This window comes from Triticum aestivum, chromosome 3B, assembly GCF_018294505.1.
Source record: "Triticum aestivum cultivar Chinese Spring chromosome 3B, IWGSC CS RefSeq v2.1, whole genome shotgun sequence".
In the NCBI taxonomy this organism is placed as follows: Eukaryota; Viridiplantae; Streptophyta; class Magnoliopsida; order Poales; family Poaceae; genus Triticum; species Triticum aestivum.
This window is the reverse complement of record NC_057801.1, coordinates 792623481-792630497: the sequence shown is the minus strand read 5'-3', so window position 1 is coordinate 792630497 and position 7017 is coordinate 792623481. Positions and strand designations below refer to the sequence as shown.

Sequence of the window (7017 nt, the reverse complement as noted above, 5' to 3'; positions counted from 1 at the left end):
CTACGGCAGCGAGAGTGTCGCCGGCGCCAGGGGAGTGAGGTCTAGTTTTAGCTCCTCCGATCGCAGGGCATCCATGGTGTGGGTGATGGACGGCCGGCTGCTCGGGTCCTGGTGCACACACAAGAGCCCGACAAGTAGCACACGCTCCATTTGTTGTCGCCCAAAACTGGACTCGTCGCCTATCAGCCTGTCATTTGCCGCCTCAAGGATCGCATTGTCCTAGTACAAACTCCTTACCCATGATGGCAACGGAGGCGTATCATGGAGAGTCACCGTTGGGTTCCTTCCAGAGACTATCTCTAGTAGGACAATGCCAAAACTGTATATGTCTGACTGCCTGTTCCGCTGGCTCGTGTCGATGAACACAGGGTCTATATATCCGTAGGTGCCCTGCACAAGGTCTGTGGTCTTTGACCCACTTTCTTGGTGAACAAGTCTTGCCAATCCGAAGTCACATAACTTGGCACTGTATGAAGCGTCAAGCAATATGTTGCTGGACTTGATATCGCCATGTACGATGCACTGTTGGTGTTGCTCACAATCTACGTGGAGGTATTGCAGTGCAGAGCCTAGGTGGAGGATGATCTGGTACCTGTTTATCAAAGCATGTAACCATTCATTATGTATCAAGAAAAAACGAAGTTGCATGCAATGATGTAAATGCTCTCGAAATGGAATTATAATGCATACCTCTTGGACCATGGTAACCAACTATTGCCCCCGTGTAGGTGTTGATCCAGGCTACCTTGTGGCAAAAGCTCATACACAAGGAAGAGACGGGTGTACTTGTCGTCCTGCCACCAGCATATAAGCTCAACCAGGTTCCTCTGTCCACCGTAGCACCAACCTATCAATTCGACAAGGTTCCGGTGCCTGAGCCGACTGGCAATCCTGAGTTCGTCCTCAAATGCCTTCCTCTCCTCGCCTGATTCTGCCAGCTTGAATCTCTTTATCGCCACTGGTCTACTTGGACTTGCTAGTTGGCCCCGATAAACAGAGGCAGAACCACCTTGCCCGAGCTTGTTTTCCTCTGCAAATTCGTTGGTCGCACGCGCCAACTTAAGATAACCAATATCTCCAAGCCCCCCGGCGAGAGCTCTGTGACGCTTCTTTCTCATGCATAGTTGCCATCGACGCACGCCAACAAAGATGCACACAATTGCAATAACTCCAATAATTGGTCCAGTTACCTTTGCTAGCCGTCCTTTGGGTAGGGTCTTCGGTGCAGGCGGTGGACTCTTAGTGCTCCTCCATGCAGGCGCCGGGGCACTGGGCAGGTCCAAGGTGGAGTCAAATGACCATGAAATTATTTGGTGTAACTCGTCCGCCTCACCGGTAGCACCCGAGAAGCCGATGGCCACCACACTAGGCATGAGCCTCAGGTCAACACTGGTGTTGACACGATATGTTGTGTCTCCGACCTCGAGAACAGCCGCTAGGGTTTTTGATTCGTTGCCGTAAATTATGTGGCAAGTCATAGGAAGGTCGGATGTTAGGTTGTTGCCAGCCAGGGTAACGTTGGTGTACGCCTGAGAAATGATGGAGTTGACGTCGATGCCCATGTGGCTGTTGCTGGTGTCGACGCCAACGTTCAAGAAGGTGTCGAACTCAACTGCCACAGCTCGGTCATTGCCGGTCGCGACCGTGCTGGCGTTTCCGTTGTAGAGACCTAGGTTCTGTCTGTCTTCGAGGGGATCTGGACTGCTCGGAGGATAGTTTCCGAGGAAGAAAGCAAAGCCATCGCCGCTGATCGTACCGTTTACCTTGATTCGGAAGGTGAAGGAGGTGGTGAAACGGGCAAGCTCGCCAGTGGCGTTATCCCACAACGGCACGGGCGTCGAGCAGAACGCTCGGCCTACGCTATTCTGGATGTTGGGGCTCTCAACGGCTCTTCTTAGCTGGATGGTCCGAGACTGAGCGTCAAGGTAGGCATCACCCTGGAAACTCAAGCCGGGGTAATAGGCTTCGGGGTCTGAAAAGTTGGCGTTGAAATAAAGCGAGGAGGTAGGGCAAGGCAGGTGCAGAGACCATATCGAGTAGCAGAGGAGCATGAGGCAGGTGTGCATTTGATGGGAAAAGCTCACGGCAGCAGCCATTTGCTGCGGCGGGGTCTTGTTTGGAAGCTCGTCAACAAGCTCACCCTATATAGCTCCTGACCTCCATGAAATGGCCCCTAGTGATGGCCGTCAAACAGAAAGGGGTTAAATAAGCCAAGCGACAACAGCTTCCTGCGCAATCTCCTAGGCGAGAAAAGAAGGCGTACTCCTACGTAGTAGCCGAAGCCCAGCTTCACAAAACCGAAGAGCGAGAGTTGTCCAAAATTGTACGTACGTACTAAAGGAATTTGCCCTTCTAGTCGGACTAGATAATTGCATGTGGGTTTCTATATGCTTCCTTGTCCCTAGGAAAAAACCTAGGGTTCCTTGTCATCCGGCGGCGGAGTTTCCACTGATAGAAAAGAGAGGTCAAGAGAGGCAATGTACTATTAATCTGACCAAGTCTATCTGCGGAGTAGCACAATGTTCCATCAGACCAAGTCTCCCAAGCATATAGTAGCTCAAGTACCCATCTGCACGCTAGCACGTTTGTTTTCCCTTCTATGTTTGGGCTTTTGCTGCTCCTTTCCGCTATTCCACTGTAACCCGGAGATACAGGCTCAAACCGAAATCACTAGTTAAAGAGTACTCGTTGCGAAGATCACTCCAACCCCCCAGGTTGCGACAAGTGGCGCTGCACCGCAAGAGTTTTTCCTTTTTCTGTAGATCCGTTTATTCAAAATGTTTTATCTCTTACGACGTGCGTCCAAATCTCGAACCGCTTTCGCTGTTGGATTCCTCGCGTACAGATCTTCAAAACTAGATACCATGTTGATAGGTTTTGACGAACTTTTTTTCACGAAAAAAAACGGATGAGAAAACTGTACCGGGAGCACGGGTTTTTTACCTTACCGAAAGAAGCGCGCCCGTGCCTCTGACGAAATCACAACCGTGTTTCTCGCGGAAGCAAAACCATGACTCTCGCGGGGAAAAAAAAAGAAAACGCGTTTTTTTTTGTTTCCGAGGAGGCACGGCCGTGACTCTCGCGAAAGCACAACCGTGCCTCTCGTGGAAGCAATAACGTGACTCTCACAAAAAAAACAGAAAACGCATTTTTTTTTCATTTTCGAGGAGGCACGGCCGTGACTCTGGCGAAAGCACAACCGTGCCACTCACGGAAGCAAAACCGTGACTCTCATGAAAGATAAAAAACAGAAAACCTGTTTTTTTCGTTTCCGAGAGACACGGCCGTGACTCTCGCGAAAGCACAACCGTGCCTCTCGCGGAAGCAAAACCGTGACTCTCGCAGAAAATGCATTTTTTCCGTTTCCGAGAGGCACGGCTGTGACTCTCGCGGAAGCAAAACCGTGACCCTCGTGAAAAAAAAATGATTTTTGGCGCAAAGAAATCAAAAAAAATTGGGCGAAAAGCTAGGGAATACCGGTGGAAAACCAAAACGTCAAAAAAACCGTTTAAAAAGTCGAAAACACGTGCGGAAAAATAATAAAAACAAAATCCAGAGGAAACGCCCAGGACGCTACATGTGACGAATGACTAAGAGTGCGTCCAGTAACGCTGATCGTTGCGAGGCTTTCGAAGAAGCGCTCGTTAATTAGTTGATCTGGGCTCAAACTTCTACTCCAAAAGTGTGTTTGGCCGAATGACGCACAGCCCGCTTCAGTTTCTTGCACAATGCCCAAGGCCCACTTTGCCGCTATAGATAATTTTATTGCAAGGACGGGCTTGAACCTGACAGCACTACACACGTGACAGAAGTATGAAGCGGCATAAATATTGAAAATGCCAAACGAAGACCGAGCTTCATGGGAACCTTTAATTAAAAACTTTAAAATTCAAACTTTTCAGTTTCAAAAAATTCTGAGATTAAATACACATATACCTAGATACATAATGTACATGTGTGCAAATTTGCAGGTCAAAATACAATAAAATATGAGCTACACAAAAAAGGCAAATCTGGGGCCTTTTAGCATATGTATTGTTCATCTATAAAGTCCATGATTTTGGTTTTTTTGTACAGCCTGCATTTCAAGGTATTACGTCCTGAAATTTTCCACACATACAGTTTACATCATTGCATACATGTGCATTTTTTCAGATTTTTTTAAAACTGAAATTTATGAATTTTTAATTATTCAAAATAAATGTGTTTGATGTGTTTTTGTGTTTCTTGCTTTCAGAATTTCTATGTTTAAATTCAAATGTTTTTTTTCTTGAAGTGCAAATTATACGTCCATGTTTGATATTTGGATGTACACGTACGGGCATGCACCAGCTAATCCTTAGTTGGGCTCCACGTGTATGCATGCACGTTGATTTTGCCCACGTACCAACCAGCGTATACTTGTTGATTGCATGCATGGTATGAGCTACATCACTCCCGTATTTGATCAGGTATCTAGCTAACTATGCAGACGTAGAGGCTCGGTGCAGCTCCCGTCGACGCCTCGCTGAATCATACATACACCCGTACGCCCCGCGCGTCAGTTTCAAATACCTGTATACCGGCGCCCGGGACTGCGTGTATTTATACATCTCCAAGTACCCTATGTGTATCTCTAGTGGGGAGATCATTCATCCGGCTAGAAGGCAAGTACGCGGACACCTATCAAGTATTGATCCTTTTTTTATAGCATCGGTACAGACACAAGCGCTCATATACACGCGCATACACTCATCCCTATGAATGCATACACGCACACCCTACCCCTATGACCACCTCTGAGAGACTAAGCCGGCATATCATCTTGAGATTTACGAAGTCACCGTAGGCGCCTCGTCGTCGACGGGAACGTCTCCTCCCACTGAAAGCGCATCGCCGGAAATCTTAAAATAAATCTAGGAATAATGTGAGCACCAGGATTTGAACCCTGGTGGGTTGGGGATATCACTGTCCACCTAGGTTAAAAGTGCGGCGGCGGTGCTCGAAGTAGGCGAAGAACTCTGACAGCGTGACAAAGACCGGCGCGGACGGTGGCGTTCCCGCGCCAAGGGAGACGGCGCGGCGCATACCATGGGAGGTCGACGCGCGGTGACGGCAGAGTGGATCGTCGGCCGCGGCGCTACGGCCCGAAGGGGCGACGCAGCGGCGGCATGAGGGTCGGGGCGATGGCGGGAAGACCTCGGGGCGACGGCGGGGACCGCGGGCCGCGACGCTGTGGACCGAAGGGGCGACGCAACGGCGGTTCGCGAGTCGGTGCAACCGAGGGGACGGCCTCGGGGCGGCAGCGGGGACCGCGTATCGCAGCACTACGGCCCAAAGGAGATACGCAGTGGCGACGCACGAGTCGATGCAGCCGCGAGGAGAATCACGGGGCGGCGGCGCTGCAGCCCGACGGGGCAACGCAGCGGCAGCCCGATGCTCAATCGATGGAGAAGCGCGCTGAACTCGGGCACGATCTTCACGGGACCTGCGGAGGCGCGTGTAACTGACTGGTCAGGTCGGTCGCGCCGCGTAGATGAGGCGGATCGCGGCGGCGAGTGGGTGATCAAGCCGATCGCGCGCGAGGTCGGGGACGCCGCTCGGTGGAGGCGTGGTGGCGGCAGAGTCCGAGATGAAGCCGGCGACGGCAGACGGCGTGAGACATCGTGCGGACGAGTTTGTCAGCACCGGCACCCGGGCTGCCAAAGCAACGCCGGCGCCCAGGCAGCGAGGCCCGAGCGACCAATGGAGCAGCGGCGCCCGACTTAAGGCAGCCGACGAGCCTGATGCAGCCATCCCGACGCAGCCGAGGACGAGGCCGGCGAGGTAGACCGCTGGGCCGCCATACAGATGTGGCGGAGGCGGGTGACGTGGATCGATGGGCGGGCCGACGCACGAGCGACGGCTATGATTGGTCGTCGCATGGCGCGAGGCCGCCTGGTCGGGGCGATGCAGGTGTCCCGGTCGGAGCAGGGCGGTGACGGCTGGCGCAGGGTGATGGGCAGACCGACGCGCGGCCGATGGCTGGCCCTGACGGGCCGCCTCGGCGCATGTGGCCGCCGGGTCGGAGGAGAGGCCGGCTGGTCGCGCCGGGGTCGGAGTAGAGGCGATCGTGGTCGACGGCGGCGGTGGGTGACGCAAACTGATCAATAATAGATTGGAAAACCAAAAAGAAACCGCTCGATCAAGATGACCGGCGGGAGAGAGAAAAGCCCGGAGCAAGGCTCGGGGAAAAGACTCCTTGCCGGTCAACACGACCGGCGGACGAACCCTAGATACGGGCGGCGCGCAGGTGCGGAAGCGGCGGCGGCTAGGATTTAGGATCGACTTGCGTCTGATACCATGTTAGAAGGGAGTGAGGATTGATGGAATAGTTGTTGTATTGCTTGAGCCTCATGGGCCTACAAGAAGTGGTAGTTACCACCATGCGTTTTATATGTTGTATGTAGTATCTGTTGAAACTGAGAGTATGTATGTGTAGTATGTAGTATATAACAATGATTAGATAGTATATATATAAATTTTTAGGTAGTATGTACCATTTTTTGAGTATGCTCTTTTTTACGTACAAATATGTACGTATTTCACAAATATAACAAAAACTATGGGTTCATATGAAATTTTTTCATGTAACTTGTTTTGAAATATCTTAGATATAGTATACGAACATATTTAAAATAATAAAATAGTATATATAGTACCACATGCTAGTATATGAGACATGTGGGGTAACTACCACCGGGTGGTAGGATGAATTTTCCATATATATATATATATATATATATATATATATACATATATAGACTCCTCTTTTATACTCCTAAGAGTATGTACTCCCATGTCTAATCGGTTATTGGATTTGTGGATAACCCTGCATGAGGACCGTGGCTATCAAAGAACCTCCTATAAAAACGAGCGATCTGGTGCATGGCCATGTTGCATGCACGGTGGCTCTATTAATTAAATATTCGAATTCTCAACTATCTAACCAACTCAACAATGCGTATATACTGCCTTGGATGATGAGACGTATATAGT

General features: G+C 50.5%; 1 pseudogene; it reads right to left on the bottom strand.

The window, feature by feature from the left end:
* LOC123066608 (L-type lectin-domain containing receptor kinase IX.1-like) lies at positions 1 to 2096 on the bottom strand (annotated as a pseudogene).
* Positions 2097 to 7017: the final 4921 nt, after the last annotated feature.